Source organism: Lithobates pipiens, unplaced genomic scaffold, assembly GCF_037356315.1.
Source record: "Lithobates pipiens isolate NorthernLeopardFrog02 unplaced genomic scaffold, aLitPip1_a1.2 Scaffold_16, whole genome shotgun sequence".
NCBI classification, from domain to species: domain Eukaryota; kingdom Metazoa; phylum Chordata; class Amphibia; order Anura; family Ranidae; genus Lithobates; species Lithobates pipiens.
Genome location: NW_027507748.1, coordinates 568,907,588 through 568,924,221, shown reverse-complemented (window position 1 = coordinate 568,924,221; position 16,634 = coordinate 568,907,588). Strand labels below are relative to the sequence as shown.

Below are 16,634 nucleotides of genomic sequence, written 5' to 3'. Positions count from 1 at the left end.
TATTTTTACAGTTCCGCTTAATGCAAAGGAGTGAAAAACATGTTATATATTATGCGTTTTGGATAAACCAGAACTATTTGTGATATTATAAATTTATAATATATATTATATATTATATATATATATATATATATATATATATATATATATATATATATATATATATATATATATATATATATATATATATATATATATATATATATATATATTTATTTTTTTTTTTTTTTTTTTTTTTTTTTTTTTTACTAGATCGTTTCTTTTGCAGTCTAATTAAACTTTGAAGATTAATGCTGAACTCTGGGCACCAAAACATTTATTTGAAGTTACAATGCAGTGAACCCCCAACAGCAACAGTTAATTTTGTCTAGGAGGAAAGAAATGGGCAGAAGTACTTACTTTATTATACTTGCTACTGCAGGCAGTAATAAAGCCACTCCCCTTTGCTAATCGCCCAATAATGGGCTCTTTAACCACTTTCAGACCGGACCATTTTTCCTGGCTTAAGATCAGACCACTTTTTGTGATTCGGCACTGCGTCGCTTTAACTGACAATTGTGCGGTCATGCGACGTGGCTCCCAAACAAAATTGACGTCCTTTTTTTTTTTTTTTTTTTTTCCCCACAAATAGAGCTTTCTTTTGGTGGTATTTGATCACCCCTGCGGTTTTTATTTTTTGCGCTATAAACAAAAAGAGCGACAATTTTGAAAAAAACGCATAATTTTTTACTTTTTGTTATAATAAATATCCCCCAAAAATATATAAAAAAACATTTTTTTTCCTCAGTTTAGGCCGATACGTATTCTTCTTCATATTTTTGGTAAAAAAAAAATCACAAGCGATTTATTGATTGGTTTGCGCAAAAGTTATAGCGTTTACAAAATAGGGGATAGTTTTATGGCATCTTTATTAATTTTGTTTTACTAGTAATGGCGATCAGCGTTTATTTTTATTTTTTTTTTATTTTTTTTGACACATTTTTGGGACTATTGTTTATACAGCAATCAATGCTATACAAATGCATTGATTCCTGTGTAAATGACACTGGCAGTGAAGGGGTTAACAAGGGGGTGGCTGTGTAGGGGTTAAGTGTTCCTAGGGGCGTGTTGCCAACTGTGGGGGGCCTGGCTTTGTGTTAGTGAACACTGATCTCTGCTCCAATCACATGGAGCAGAGATCAGCATCACTTGTTGCTAGGCAGAACGGGGAGATTCTGTTTACAACGGCATCTCCCCGTTCAGCTGCCCCGTGAGACGATCGCAGGTATCCCCACAGTGATAGAGTCCGCGGGACCCGCGACCGGACTCACCGGGGTCCCGACCGGCAGGCGAGCGTGCCGGCAGGCGAGCGAATGCGATGGCAGGGCAGCATTTAAAAAATGGACATACCTGTATGCCAATATGCCTGCCCGTGCCATTCTGCCGACGTATGTCGGCGTGCGCCGGTCGGGAACTGGTTAATTTTTTCACTTACAATGCAGGATCTGCATTATATGTGAGAACATTGAGAATTCATACTGGAACCGAAGGACAAAGTAGAGATTGGAAACTTCTGGGGGAACATAAAATAAATATTACCGTCTGTTCTTTATCCTCTAGGAAAAAATAAGCATTTGGCGATTTTACCTTTTTATAGGTAGCGGTGCCTTCATCACAGTGCTGCATATAGCTTGTGCAGAGAGAAGAGTTGTAGATGGGACCCACAAATCCAACCAGTAAAGCCCTGAAGAAAACTACAGGGGACACATACAAGAGTACAAGGGAAGAACAACAGGAACTGGCCTTTGTTTCAGCCAATTTTATTTAATTTCTTTCTATCTCTTACACCTAGTGCAGCTGCCCATATGTTAGAGCTGCGTGATTAAGCGTTACAAAAAAAATTGTGATCTCGATTGCCCCCCCCCCCCCCCCTGCAATCTCTAAGTCTGAGGAGAGCTTCACCCTAAAGAGGCTTTGTGCATGGAAGCACTGTGAAATGGAAAGCCTTGGGATCTAGCGCAGGAGTGTTTTTTGGAGAGTTTGTCTAATCCCCCTGGCAATTAGTTGGCTCCATGTCACTGCTCCAGTGCTGTCTCCTGCTTCGTCATCACCGCTTCCTTCCTTTCTGTCTTCTCATAGAAGAACCTGAGGGCAACAGAGCCATAGGCTCCTGCTGCTGTCAGTCTGACACCTTTGAGGAGGGAGCGGGGGAGTGGCTTACTGGTGGTGTGTGTGTGTGTGTGTGTGTGTGTGTGTGTGTGTGTTTGTCTATGGATGCGCATAGCTTGGTTTGGGAGCGTACACGCATGGATCTGTATTTAGCACACGGCTTGCTGTAGTAGGCATCTGGAGGAGGATGAAGCTGAACTGCCAGAAGAGGAGGAAAGCAACCTTTCTGTGCAGTATTGTTGCATAGAGCAGGCAAGTATAACCTCCTTCCTCCTTCCCTTTTATTTATTTTTTTATATATAAAAAAAAAAAAAAAAGATTGGCCTTTAGTATTACTTTACCAATGGGTATGAAAAGGCCAGAGCTAAGTTTTACAGCCACAAATCAAATTGAAGTCTGGCCTTCAAGTTTAATTGTGATAGGTAATACAGGAAACCTAGAGAGAATTGCTCAGCTTCAGCACTCGCGATGACCCTGTGTGCTCCAGTCCTGTTGCAGTGGATTACAAAAAATTCAGATTAAGATTTAGCTATCAGTAACTTTACAAGTCTGCATAAATTCATATAATGCCACAATAAAAAGCACCTGTAAATAAAAAATAAAGTGCACCTTTTTATTATATCATTATAAAGCCATCCAAAGCTCCAGCCAAGTGATTTTGGCTAGGCTTACAATAGCGATGGGGGAGAAAAATGTTTCTAGTTTGCTACAATCAGGAAATGTTCCTAGTCTCCTCCCCCCAATAATAACTGGGTAACCTTGTAGAAAGTCACATAATGAGGCAGCATCGGCATGGTTCTGTGTGAGCTGAGCCAAGAACCGGACCTAGAACTGACATTATTGAGTCATTATTAGGCCAGCTTCTCAATCATAGAAGTAGATGTTGACCTTGGATGATGCCAATGAAAATGGTGCCATCCACCAGGAGGGAACAGAAGAAGGCATTGCCAGGGAGAATACTGTGATCTTTCGTAAGAAGTAATATCTGGCAATGTTACACTGACACATTACTTGCATGCTTCACTTACCATGAAGAAGTAAATCCAAGGTACACAAAGTGGATTCTCATTTGCAGCGTTCGGCTGTCTGTTAAAGAGCAATCCAAGGCAGCAAGCCAATGTAAAATAATATCTGGTGTAGCTGATGTATTGCATGGTTAAATTTTACTATAGACTGAAAAAAAGATAATGTTTTAAAGCCCAGGCCACTAACTTTTGGCCTGATCTTTAAAAATATTAGAGGGGAACAACCTTCTTTAGGGTCCTCTTTTTGTTTATCATCTGATTCTCACAGACCTTTATGGGTCCAAGAGTTTTCACATAGTGACAGTTGAATGGCTAGACCAGAAAGTGAAATATGTAAGCTTCCATTTGCATGAAAATGTGATCGATTAGAAAGAAAGGGGGCACCCACTACATTTAGCATTCAAACCATCCACTTTATTAAATACAATTGTATTGGCAAGAGTTACCAGTTGTATTTGAATAAAGTGGATGATTTTAATGCTACACTTAGTGGGTGCTCCCTTTCTCGCTATTTGTTTCATTACAGTGGCAGCTTTCTACTCTGGGGTGGCTGCCCTAAGTGAGCCTGTGGATAGCGTTACAGGACTATTTGTTCAAGTTGGACTTTTATGGATTCGGGCTGCCTTATTGGCGCCATTAATCTCTTATGTTTTTATTTTTTTTATTTTTTTACTTGCCGATTGATTGACTTTTTGAGTCCTGAGCCCAGAACATGTCATAATGACTTTCTTTTTGTTGCATGCTTGTTCAGTGAGAATGAATGAAATCACTAAAGCCAGAAGCTCGTATCTTCAGAAGATGACTTTGCCAGTATTTTTAACCTTTTTTTTTTTTTTTTTTTTTTTTTTTTTTAGTCAAGGCACCCTTTAAAATTATGGACAATCTCAAGGCAACCCATTCTAATAGTTTTAGATAATGCAGCAACATCCATACATGTAGGACACACAACGTTATGCCCCGTACACACGAGCGGATTTTCCGTCGGAAAAAACTTGGATGTTTTTTTCTGACGGAATTCCGCTCAAGCTTGGCTTGCGAACACACGGTCACACAAGTTCTCTGAACTTTCGACCGTCTAGAACGCTGTGACGTACAACACTACGACGAGCCTAGAAAATGAAGTTCAATGCTTCTGAGCATGCGTCGAATTGTTTCCGAGCGTGCGTAGGAATTTTGCACGTTGGAAATTTCCGATCGTAGCTTTTTCCAACTGAAAAATTGAGAACCTGCTCTCAATCTTTTGCTGGTGGGAATTCCACCAGCAAAAGTCAGATGGAGCATACACAGTCGGAATTTCCAACCAAAAGCTCACATTGGACTTTTGCTGGTGGAATTTTCGATCGCGTGTACGGGGCTTAAGAGGTGATCTATCCTTCCAAAGCAAATACAACTTTTGGAAACTGGTACTGACTGGTATGCCAATGTTTCTTTTCTCCCTCAGTTTTTATCCAAATAGTGATGATATGGCAGCATCTGACATCCTCCTTATCAAATGTCACTGGTCGTTAGGAGGTTGGCAGCTAGGTTTTAATGGCGCACAATGAAAAGCTGTGGCTTTGTGTAACGAAAAGGCAGGTTTCACCCCCCCCCACCAGCTTGTATACAATTTTGGGACAATTTTTAGGCATTTTGCCAAGGCACCCCTGAAAAAAACCTCAAGGCACCCTGGTTGAAAAGGGCTGTGAAAATCTGCTGTAGAGAATATTTACTAAATACAAATCATTTAATCTAAATTAAAATAGAACATGAAAGGCTTTGAATCCCCGCTCTAGCTGTTTGTAGCCCCGTTGCCCTATTCGCTAAAAAAATTCAAGCATATTTATCTTGCATCCATATTTGTTTCAGCCAGTCACGTGATGAGCAGGGTCCTTTCTCTTCTGTAGAATGGGCAGTTGTCATTGTTGTATAGAGCAGGGATCGTGCATTGTACTGTGAGCCCAGGCCACTGATTATGCATCACATGGGGATGTGTCTGTGACTCCCGCTGCTTGAAAACCAGGAAGAGGCCTGACAGCCAGTGGCCAAGCAGGAAGCAGAAGGGTAGATGGGAAGTTTTGCATTTTTTTATTTTTTTGCAAAGCTGGACAAATCTCTGATATCCAGAATTCAATATGCTGGAAATACTCTCATCTTGAGGGTATCCCAGAGGCTGCCATCACTTGGGTCTCTCTGAAAATGTTAGTTGCCTGGCTGTATGTAGCTAAGTAGCTCCTGAGACGCATCTTGCAACAGTCATCAAATAACAGTCGCAGAACCGTCAGATTTTATTATCTCTACAATTGTAAAACAACTATTTACTGATGTAGAAAGTATTGGGGCTCATTCACACAATTGTGCTATAGTAACATGAGTTGTCTTAATAAGGTTTCATTAATTCTGAATTGCATCCCAATGTACTGCAATGCGTAGCTATGCGCTGCAATTGTGAAAATAGTAAATGTATGGTTTTTGCTCTGTTATGGATTTGTTAAAGTGTTACTAAACCCAGGACCCCCACAATTACTATATCTTGTCCCCCACAGTACACAGAACATGAAAATGCAATAGTTTTAGTAAATATAAACTGCTAAATACCTTTTCTCATCAGCAGTTGGAGCAATCTTGTGACTTTTATCAGTATCTGGTTAATGCTTGTAGGAGGAGTTTTCTGCTTTGACTGTCCAACAGGCTGCAGGCCCCCAGACCCTCTGTCTGGACAGTGTTAATTGACCCTGTGCTGATGTCATGCACCCACCCAAGAACAGAAAAAAAAACCTCTTTAGCAATACACACCAAACTGAGCATGTGCAGCTTGTACCCTAGCCTCTGTTATATTAGGAGATGGACTGAGGACTATGGAAGAAGGGGAGGAACAGAGAGGACAGGCTGAAAAAGCCCTTTTACACATTGCAGAGGATTCGCCCCTTAGGTTCCACAGTGAAGATAACAAGCATGCTATACTGAATATACACACAAATTTTACTGTTGTGGGTTTAGTTAACACTTTAAGCTCCAGTTCAAATGATTATGTTGATTTAATGCAGCACTTGTTAAAGTTCCGCAAGAGATCTGAGTGGTGTGAATGGACCCTCGTTGTGACAGCCAGGCAACTACCATTTTTAGGAGAGGGTAGACATAGCAGAGTATATGTATGTATATGTGTGTATAGATATACATATATAAATAGCGCCTGTTAAGAGCCTCTCCTCTACTCCAGTGTAAAAGCCCCAGTGCTTTCACACTGGAGCTGTGCGCTGGCAGGACGCCAAAAAAGTCCTGCTAGCTGCATCTTTGAGGCGCGATGTATACACCACTCCTACAGCGCCCCTGCCCATTGAAATCAATGGGCAGTGCTGGCAGAGCGCCACAGCAGCGGTGCTCTGCGGGTGCATTTAACCCTTTTTTGGACGTTAGTGGGGGTTAAAAGCTCCCCGTTAGTGCCCGATAAGGGCCACAAAAATTACGATAAAGCACCGCTAAAAATAGTGGCACTTTACTACTAACGCCCCAGTGTGAAAGTAGCCTAAAGGATGAAAAGAAAAACCTATAACCTCCTAACCCATCTTTATTAATGGTGTCAGAGCCATAACCTTCGCTTCTTAGCTTGGCACTACTTGGCTTTTAAATAGTGTATTTGTCTACTATTATGTTTGTCATTGCTAATCATAATATAGCTGCAGTAAAATACAATAATGTTCTAATCCATTTATTATAAATAGTTGTTGTCTAACTAATACTTCTCAATGTTCCTTTTAATTGTACACCTCAATTTTGCTTGACTGCGAGTAGATGCCATAAAATACAATATCCACTTCAAAGGAAGTTCCCGTCTGTCCTTCGTACGTCGCCCTTTTTATAGAACGGGTGTGGTGGAGTGCTTACAACCTGTTGGCATTTTTATAAGTAGACCTTTGAGCTATGTATTCAAGTGCTAATCAGTTGGTGTCCTTCTATCCACCAGCAAGTCGCTGGGTATATATTACAACTGAAGTCTAAAGCCCCTCTTCAGAGACGGTAAACCTGCTCCCTTGCTCCTCCACTGTAAGGGTTAAAAGCCTGTTTTAGGTGATTGGGGCCACAAAGAGAGATTTTACTTGCCCAGTCCTCCGGATAATGGACCTGCGACCTTTCGAAGCATAAGGGAAGAGACACTGGGGACTGGTACAACAGCACAAAGGGAGCCTGCGGGAGGTGAGAATCCGGTAAGTAAGTGCTGCTTTTTTTTTTTTTTTTTTTTTTTTTTTTTTTTTTTTTTTTAGCATTTAACCTTTTACAGTGTGAGAGCAGCTTCACTGCTAGAGAGCATTTTTATTTTCCTGGAGATAAGCTTAAAGTGTTACTAAACCCAGGACCTTGTATTCACTATATCTGGTCTCCCACAGTACACAGAACATGGAAATGCAATTATTTTAGTAAATATAAGCTGATAAATACCCTTTCTGATCAGTATATAGCAGTCTTGTCACTTCTTTCAGTGTCTGATTTAAAGCTAGTAGGAGTTTTCATTCTCCTCTGGCTGTCCTATGAGGCTGCAGGGCCCCTGACCCTCTGTCTGGACAGTGGTGCTTGACCCTTCGCCGATCACATGCACCCTCCCAAGCAACACACATCAAACTGAGCACGCGCAGAGTGACTCCAAAAGCTCTGTCTTATCAGGAGATGGATATAGGGACAGTGGAAGAAGGGAAAAATTAGAGATGACAGGATCAAACAGCCTTTTTACACAATGTGAAGGATTAACCCCTTAGGTTCCACACTGAGTATAACAAGCATGCTTTACTGTATATACAGACTGATTTTACTCTTGTGGGTTTAGTGACACCGATTTGACAGTTCCAAATTGCATGACAAGTCGCACCCCATTTGTCGGCAATGGAACTCATGTCATATCGACCACAAAAGGTTCCTGGAAAGGTTACTTTTTGCGGAGTTTCACTGAGACTTGCATAGAGTTCTGTTAAAGAAAGTCGCAATCAAATTGGAGGTGCAAATCACACTGATCTGCATCTTTGAAATCGAAGTAGTACAATTTTAAAGCCGCACCAGTGTGAACCAGGGCTTAAAGGGGTTGTAAAGGCGAAAGTGTGTGTTTTTTGTTTTTTTATGCTTTCTGTGCATTAAGATCAAAAGCCTTCTGTGTGTAGCTGCCCCCCTAATACTTATCTGAGCCACCATCTACATCCAGTGATGTCCACGGGTCCCTTGGCCGCATGGGACTCTCCCTCCTGATTATCTGAGACACAGCAGCGACACCATTAGCTCCCACTGCTGTCAATCAAAGTTAGTCAATCAGGAGAAAAAGAGGGGGTGGGGCTGAACCACAGCTTTTGTGTTTGAATGGACACACAAAGCTGCAGCTTGGCTCGGGTGCCCCCATAGCAAGCTGCTTGCTGTGGGGGGCACTCAACGGGAGGGAGGGGCCAGGAAAGCCGAATGGGGACCAGAGCAGAGTAGGATTCGGACTGCCCTGTGCATTGTTATTTAAAAACAAAAAAAAGACTTTACAATCACTTTATTCAGCTTATAGTTTGGTTTCCCTGGTTCCTTCCATTATCAACTAGCTAATAATTATTATTATTATTATTATTATTAAAAAAAAAAAAAAAAAAAAACCTTTCCATTTTCATTACGTTCTTTATTTTATTCCCATTGACCTCATTGGTCCTGATGCAAGCCGTGGGCGGGCTCTTGGGGTGAGGTATGTAAATACGAACCTTAGGCATTAATGGATTTTAGCACAGGTTAAAGTAAATTGCATCTCCTTCATGTTAAGTGTCCTTATTAGGTGTCTGGCCTAAAAAGTAGAAGTTGAAAAGCACATATGACGAGGCATTTCCCTAACTTCGGAACTATTTGCATTCATCTCTATAGAGCCCACCAGTTTCAGCACCGTCAGTTTGGCTATACTATTTGGAAGGTTAGTGTGTGATAACAATGGCTCCATGACTGCCGTAGGAATGGACATTTGCGTTGAATCTAATTGATATTGCAGTTAATTTTCGTGCAATGCTTTGTTTTTCTCGATTTATAGATTTGTGGCAATATACTTTTATGTAATTTTATTTATTCTTTCATCATTCAATGTGGGCTATTTATGAGCTCTGTTTAGCTGGCAACTGTATAATGCTCATAAAGTTTCCCACTGATCGTACACGTATTCTGCTTATTAGACCCCTTTCACACTGAGGCGCTTTGCAGGCGCTACATCACTAAAAAAGCGCCTTGAAAGAGCCACTCCTGTGTCTCCAGTGTGAAAGCTGCTGGCAGGACGGTAAAAACATCCTGTTAGCAGCATCTTTGGAGCGGTGTGTATACCACTCCTCCATCGTTCCTGGCCATTGAAATCAATGGGGCAGCGCGGCTATACCACTGGCAAAGCGCCACTGCAGCAGTGCTTTGCATGTGGTATTAACCCTTTTTTGGACGGGGGTTAAAAACGCCCTACTAGTGGGCAAATACACTAAAAATAGCACCGCTTTACCGCTGACCCCGCCCCAGTGTGAAAGGGGCTTTAGTGCTGTTGTTTTATACATGTTAGACGTTTGGTGCAATGACCATAGTATTTTTTTAGCACCGTAGGTAGATGCTAGATCTGATAATCCCAGGAATTTCTGCACATAATCTTGCAATTAGAAAATGAACTTGAATTTAACCACTTGCCGCCCGCCCTATAACAAATAGACGGCGGCAAAGTGGTTTCATAATCCTGACCGGACGTCATATGACGTGATCAGGATTATGAGCCGCTGCGCGCCCCCGGGGGCGCGCATCGCGGCGATCGTTGTTCCGAGGTGTCAGTCTGACACCCAGCAACTACGATCTCGGTAAAGAGTCTCCGACGGAGACTCTTTACCATGTGATCAGCCGTGTCCAATCACGGCTGATCACAGTGTAAATGGGAAGAGCCGGTGATCGGCTTTCCCTCACTCGCGTCTGTCAGACGCGAGTAGAGGAGAGCCGATCGGCTGCTCCTCTGACGGGGGGGGGGTCTGTGCTGATCGATTATCAGCACAGCCCCCCCGAGGATGCCCACACTGGACCACCGGGGACACCACCAGACCACCAGGGAAAAGGTAATCCTCCCTAGACCACCAGGGATGCCAGTCAGCACAATGGGTGCCAATCAGTGCCCATAATGGATGCCAATCAGTGCCCACAATGGGCATCACTGATTGGCATGCATTATTGTTTGGCACTGATTGGCATCCATTACTATAGTATAACACCAATGCCGCCTATGAGTGCCCACCTGTGCCGCCCATCAGTGCCCACCTGTGCCGCCTATCCATGCCCATCTGTGCCGACCATCTGTGCCGACCATCTGTGCCAATTTGTGCCACCTATCAGTGTCCATCCGTGTCGCCCATCCGTGCCTCTTCATTGGTGCCCATCAGTGCCGCCTTATCAGTGCCCATCAGTGTAGCCCTATCAGTGCTCATCAGTGAAGGAGAAAACGTACTTATTTACAAAGTTTTGAAACTGAAACAAAAAAAAAAACATTTTTTTTTTTTCAAAATTTTCGGTATTTTTTTATTTGTAGCGCAAAAAATAAAAACCGTAGAGGTGATCAAATACCACCAAAAGAAAGCTCTATTTGTGGGAAAAAAATTATCAAAATTTCATTTGGGTACAGTGTAGCATGACCGCGCAATTGTCATTCAAAGTGCGACAGCGCTGAAAGCTCAAAATTGGTCTGGGCAGGAAGGTGTTTAAGTGCCCTGTATTGAAGTGGTTAAAAGATAATGCCAACAAATATATTTAAGCCCTTGTACACACGGTCGGAGATTCCGACAACCAAATCCGTCGGAGTAATTCCGACTGATTAATTCTGGAAGAGGTCCGGAAGTGATGTTGCATACACACGGTCGGACTAAGTTGTCAGAAAATCCGATTGTACATAACGTGTTGACGTTATTTCGTTACGACGGGACTATGTTCAGGCTAGTAGCCAATAGCTTTGGTCTAGGAATTTGATCTGAGCATGCATGGCACTTTGTCCGTCGGAGTAGGCTACACATGATCGGAGTATGTCCGATTAGGAGCATTTTTCCGGATAATTTTACCGGCAAGTTGGAAAACTTGGTCCGTCAGATATTCCGACGGAAACAGTCCGATGCAGACCACACACAGTCGGAATATCCGACAAAACGGTCCGAAAGGAAACATTCCGTCAGAATCTCCGACCGTGTGTACAAGGGCTAAATGGTGAGTGACTAGTTATGTTCGTGTCCCTCCATGTAGGTGGGGGGGGTTGACTTTCTTTTATTTATTCATTTATTTATTTTAAGAGTTTTTTGCTATGAAAATAAATGTTATTTGTAAAGTCTGCATTTAATATATAGGGTTATTTTTTTAGCTTGTGAGATCTTCGCAGGTGTCTATTGACTTTATGCACACATAATTTGTTCATTTGCAAAGTTTACTTTTTACTAGAAATTTGAATTATTTGTATAGGAAAACATGTCAAAGTTAGTAACACAGTTTTACATTTTCTTCTCTGTGCAGCCACAGTCCTTGATTTTCTAGTCGTAGGATCTGTTTTGTGGAACTGTTGTGGAGAACTTCGAGAACCAAATGCTTCCTTTAGCTTTGTACATAGAAAAGTCTAGCTGAGTACTAGGCTGCCCGGGTTAGGCCAGGTTAGGCCATGACATTAATGGTAGCTGCATTGGAAGCAATCAGACAAGCTGGACTTTAATGAGCTGCTGACCCCCATCAGCAGGGGAAGCGGGAGTGCTGGCAGCTCCTAATAGACTGTAAAACTGACCGCAGTGGATGATGGTACTTGAAGTTCGGGCAGGGAGAGTCATTATTGGCCTTTACTACCAAATGGACTACAGCTGACCCCCCCAAGTCTCCCCCCCCCGATGATCTCTTCCACTGAGAGTAGGCAATTCTTTCATATAAACAAGTGGAGAGATTATCTGCTCACTCAGCTGTCAAAAGAAAGCATCCAAGGCAGTCTGCCAAGTGTAGAACTTGAAACATTGTAACTAACGCTTATGTCTTATATCAAAGTGATAGAACCTCTTGTGTAAACAAATAATCTGGGCAGTCTGCCAAGCTTTCAACCACATGTAAATGCAGGAAGTTTAACCACGTAAAGTCTAAATCTTTTTCTGACACTTCTTAAGTTAAAATCAATATTTTTTGCTAGAAAATTACTTGGAACCACCAAACATTTTATATTTATATTAAAATATATATATATCTTAATAATCAGAGACCCTAGGGAATAAAATGGCAATTGCTGCAATATTTTATGTCACACTGTATTTGCCCAGCAGTCTTTCAAATGCAGTTTTTTTTTTTTTGCATAATTTTTATTTTTTATTTTTAATATGATAGATCACGATTCTCGTGGCGTATCATCTATCAAAAAAATTAGACATGCCTCAAAACAATTTTTCATTCAACATTCCAACCTTCTGGCTTTAAGAAACGCTTAAGCACCATACACACTATCAGATTTTCTGCTGATTTTTGTCTTCAGATTTACCAAAACCATGTAGTGCAAAGTCCTGCCTGATTGCATACAAACTGAAACTCCTAAGGTTTGACCTCCATATTATATGGTTTTGGTAAATCTGAAGGAAAAAATCTGCAGAAAATCTGATAGTGTGTATGGGGTTTTAAAGAAAAAATTAAGAAAAAAAAAACTGTATTCGGTTGCAACTGCTCTTACAGATCAAGCAGAGGAAAAAAATATGGAATCCCTCAATTCTGATGAAAATATTATGGAATCACCATGTACTTTGCAGTTCTAAAACAAACATCTGCATCAGATTACATCCTGAAAAAATGTCATCATTACCAAACATCCTTTCAATTAACGGAATAAGAAAAGTGTCCAAAATCTTAATATAAATTTGTGTATTTATTGAGAATGTTATAAGTGTCATCTCCCCCCGTACCTTTACCCGACATGCAACCCCGTATCGTCAATGATTGTGGAAATTTGCATGTTTTCTTCAGGCAGTCGTCTTCATACATTTCATTGGAACGGCACCAAACAAAAGTTCCAGCATCATCACCCTGCCCAATGCAGATTCGTAATTCATCACTGAATATCACTTTATCCGGTCATCTACAGTCCATGATCTTTTCTTTAGCTCACTGTAACCTTGTTTTTTTACTGTTTAGGTGTTGATGGTTTTCGTTTTTTGCTTATCTGTAAGTAAATCCCATTTCCTTTAGCCGATGTCTTACAGTTCGGTCACAGACATTGACTCCAGTTTCTGACCATTTGTTTTGTTGTACATTTTCTGTTTTCAAGGCATATTGCTTTGTTTTCTATCTTGACGCTTTTGATGTCTTCCTTGGTCCACCAGTATGCTTCCCTTTAAGAACCTTCCCATTTGATTTGTACTAACAAAAACCATCATTAACACCTAAACAGAAAAAAACAAACAAAGTTATAGTGGGCTAAAGAAAAGATCATGGACTGTGGATGACTGGATGAAAGTGATATTCAGTGATGAATTATGAATCTGCATTGGGCAGGGTGATGATGCTGGAACTTTTGTTTGGTATGAAATGTATGACAACAACTGCCTGAAGAAAACCTGCACATTTCCACAATCATTGATGATACAGGGTTGTGTGTCAGGTAAAGGTACAGGGGAGAACAGTCATTAAATTTTCAATATATGCACAAGTTTATATTGAGATTGTATTCCATCAATTGAAAGGATGTTTCATTTTTCAGGATGCAATCTGGTGCAGATGTTTTTTTTTTTTTAGAACTGCAAAGTACATGGTGATTCCATATTTTTCTCAGAGCTGATCTGCAAAAACAGTTGCAACTGACTATAGTTTTCTTTATTTTTTATTTGTTTCTTAAAGCCAGAAGCTTGGAATGTTAAATAATAGTTTTGAGGCATGTCTGTGATTTAGATTTTTTTTTTTTTTGTGGTGATTCCATACTCTTTGCATTGCCGTTGGAGAGACTGAACCCTTAGAAATTGACTGCAGAGCTGCCATATAGCCCATTACAGGCTGTGGGCTCTACTGTGATTGTTTGTGTGCACCAATGGTATAACTGGGCCCCAATGTTAGCCGGCTAAAGATTCAGGACTAAAGATTGAACATTTACAGTTGCCTCATAGAGTCCTTTGTAGCTGCTTAGTACAAAAGTACCACCCCTAGGGTAACAAACAAGACTTAGTCATTCTTTTGGATACACTCTGAGTAGTTGCAATATCCCTATTCTCCACACAGATAATGTTCATGCTCCCTGTCTACTACTGATCTTGCTGGTTTATAGACTCCAGTCTATTGGTACAGAACTCTAATCTAACTTCCTGTGGCATAGTGAATCTATTATTTAGAAGACTATGTCTAAACCTACCTCCTGAATGTTTATTGATGCTCAAGCCTTCATTTCCTGCAATTAAAGCCCATATATTGAGTTCCTTTACCACTAAATGGTCTCATGCTCATTTGCTGGTGTTCACTTACTGCCATGTCAAGGGTATCTTTGCTGGTAACTTAGTGTTGTGGTGATTTTCAACTAGATGTGCCAGAGGGGCTGAAGGTGCTATTGGAGTCTGGGAGCAGAACCACAAGTTGCCAAGCGGCTTCTTCGGGCATGGTGCTGCAAAAGCCATTATTGCATATTGAGGTGCAGTAGATTTGGTGGGATACAGTTTGTGACACCAATGCAGGGCCCTAGGGTGAATGCTTTTTAGGACACTTTCAATTCATATTTCAGCAATGACCAACTTCAGTGATGCACTTTATGCCATGATATATTCAATTTCAATAAAATTAAGGATTTAGGATTTCTTATATAATGACTATTTTTGAGTTGAGTGCTTGAACTTCTCATTCTTACTAATCAATTGTCGTCTTTGCCAAGTCATCGGAAGTCGGCTATCACTGTCATAAGATTTTGCATCTGAAAAAAGTCAGTTTTGCAGGTCTGCTTTAAAGAAGTGTGCTAGGATTGAAGTGTCTCCATCCTATATCATTCAGTGCCACGAGACATTATTCTGACATAAGAACTTAACCTATCAGCAGCAATATAACTGTGTTTTTGGTTACACCCTCTTCCTATTTTGGCTTCAATTTTTAGCTAAATAACATTGGCTCCCGCTGCTGTCAGTCAAATCTTGTGAAGAGGGAGGGTGGCCAAGCCATGCTATGTGTCTCCAGATGCATCAAGTCTAAGCACCTCCTTAGCAAACAGCTTGCTATGGATGCACTTAGAGAAGAGGAGGCGCCAAGATAGCCAGCAGGGGACCACAGAAGAGGGGGTTTGGTGTTGCTCTGTGCAAAACTGTGCAGCTAAATATAACGTTTGTAAATCTGTTATTTTTATTTAAAAAAAAAATCACTTTAGGAACAATTGAGTAAGTTAGTTTATTCGTCTCTGTGTGTTTGTGGGACAGCATTATTTTGTTCCCATAGAGGGACAGTTCAAATAGGAGGCAGTTGGGAGCTATTTGTGTGTAAGGTGGATTTATGTACACCTTTTTTAAATACATTTACGTCTATGGTGATGACCGAGTTCTACAAATATATGAAAAAACAAATAGCCGAGTTGGAATCGAAGCAAGCAACAAGGCACCTTTACCCAGGTATAATAAGAACTTGCTTGTGTGTTGTCTTGTTGAACAGAGGAAATTTGTGGAAATACTGATGTTGAACATTGTTCATAATTTAGCTTGGAATTCTTAACCAATACTGGAATATAATTGGAAATCGATATACGTTTTGGCATGTCCTAGGCTATAATTTCTCTGTTCTCTCAACTTCTGCAAATAGTCCTGGTGCTTTCACAAAGCTCTGAAGTGGAATCGGACACCAGCAATGAATTCTAGCCTACCTGGCATTCTCTATATAAAAAGGGAGACACTTGGCCCCATCCGCAGGAGCTAGAGAATCTCGTCTTTGTTCCACTAAACCTGTAGGTCACTCCTTTTATAAGTACAAGATGCTGCACTGGATGGGGATCAGCCGAACAAACCACTTTCTGTAAGCAAGTTAACCTTTTTATCTTTCAAGGACAACATTGCTGCAGATAAGATTGTCTTGGGACTGGTAACTTGCAGGCAGTTAGTTCCCTGGGAACAGTAGAATGAATAGCAGTGCCTTCAGTCGGCCTGATCATTGCAGTCATGCCTGCCAAAGCCAAAGCCAAGCCTTTTTATGGTAGCCCTGCATTCTTTGCCGTATCGGTTTTTAACCAGGATTTAATTTGCATAATAAATTTGAAGTCTGAATAGGTGCCTTTGCATAAAAATTTGAAATATTTAGACATATCTAGTGAGCCTCTAATATCTTTTTATTATGGTTGATTTCATCAAGGAACAGTGCAGTTGTACAAGAAATATGGTCCACCATAAGGCTATAGTATTAGTACTGGGTGGTGGCATTCCACAAACACAAGGCACCTTTTTGCCCCAAATAGTTTTCCATTTCAATATGAAAAGCTCCTTTTAGGGTAGTTTTAAAGAGGTTCCTCTAGTTGTTCCCCCT

At 40.9% G+C, this 16,634-nt stretch overlaps 1 protein-coding gene across 4 annotated transcripts in view; it reads left to right on the top strand.

Moving 5' to 3' along the window:
* The window catches only part of GALNT6 (polypeptide N-acetylgalactosaminyltransferase 6), a 103,891-nt gene that overhangs the window by 27,051 nt on the left and 60,206 nt on the right, over positions 1-16,634 (top strand). The window contains exon 1 of one of the 4 annotated variants that reach the window (XM_077483703.1): positions 7,095-7,354. The exons of the other annotated variants lie outside the window; for them this stretch is intronic. The gene's annotated coding sequence lies outside the window, so the exon portion shown is untranslated. Of the gene's footprint in view, positions 1-7,094; positions 7,355-16,634 lie in introns of those variants that run through there. 4 annotated transcript variants of the gene reach the window in all.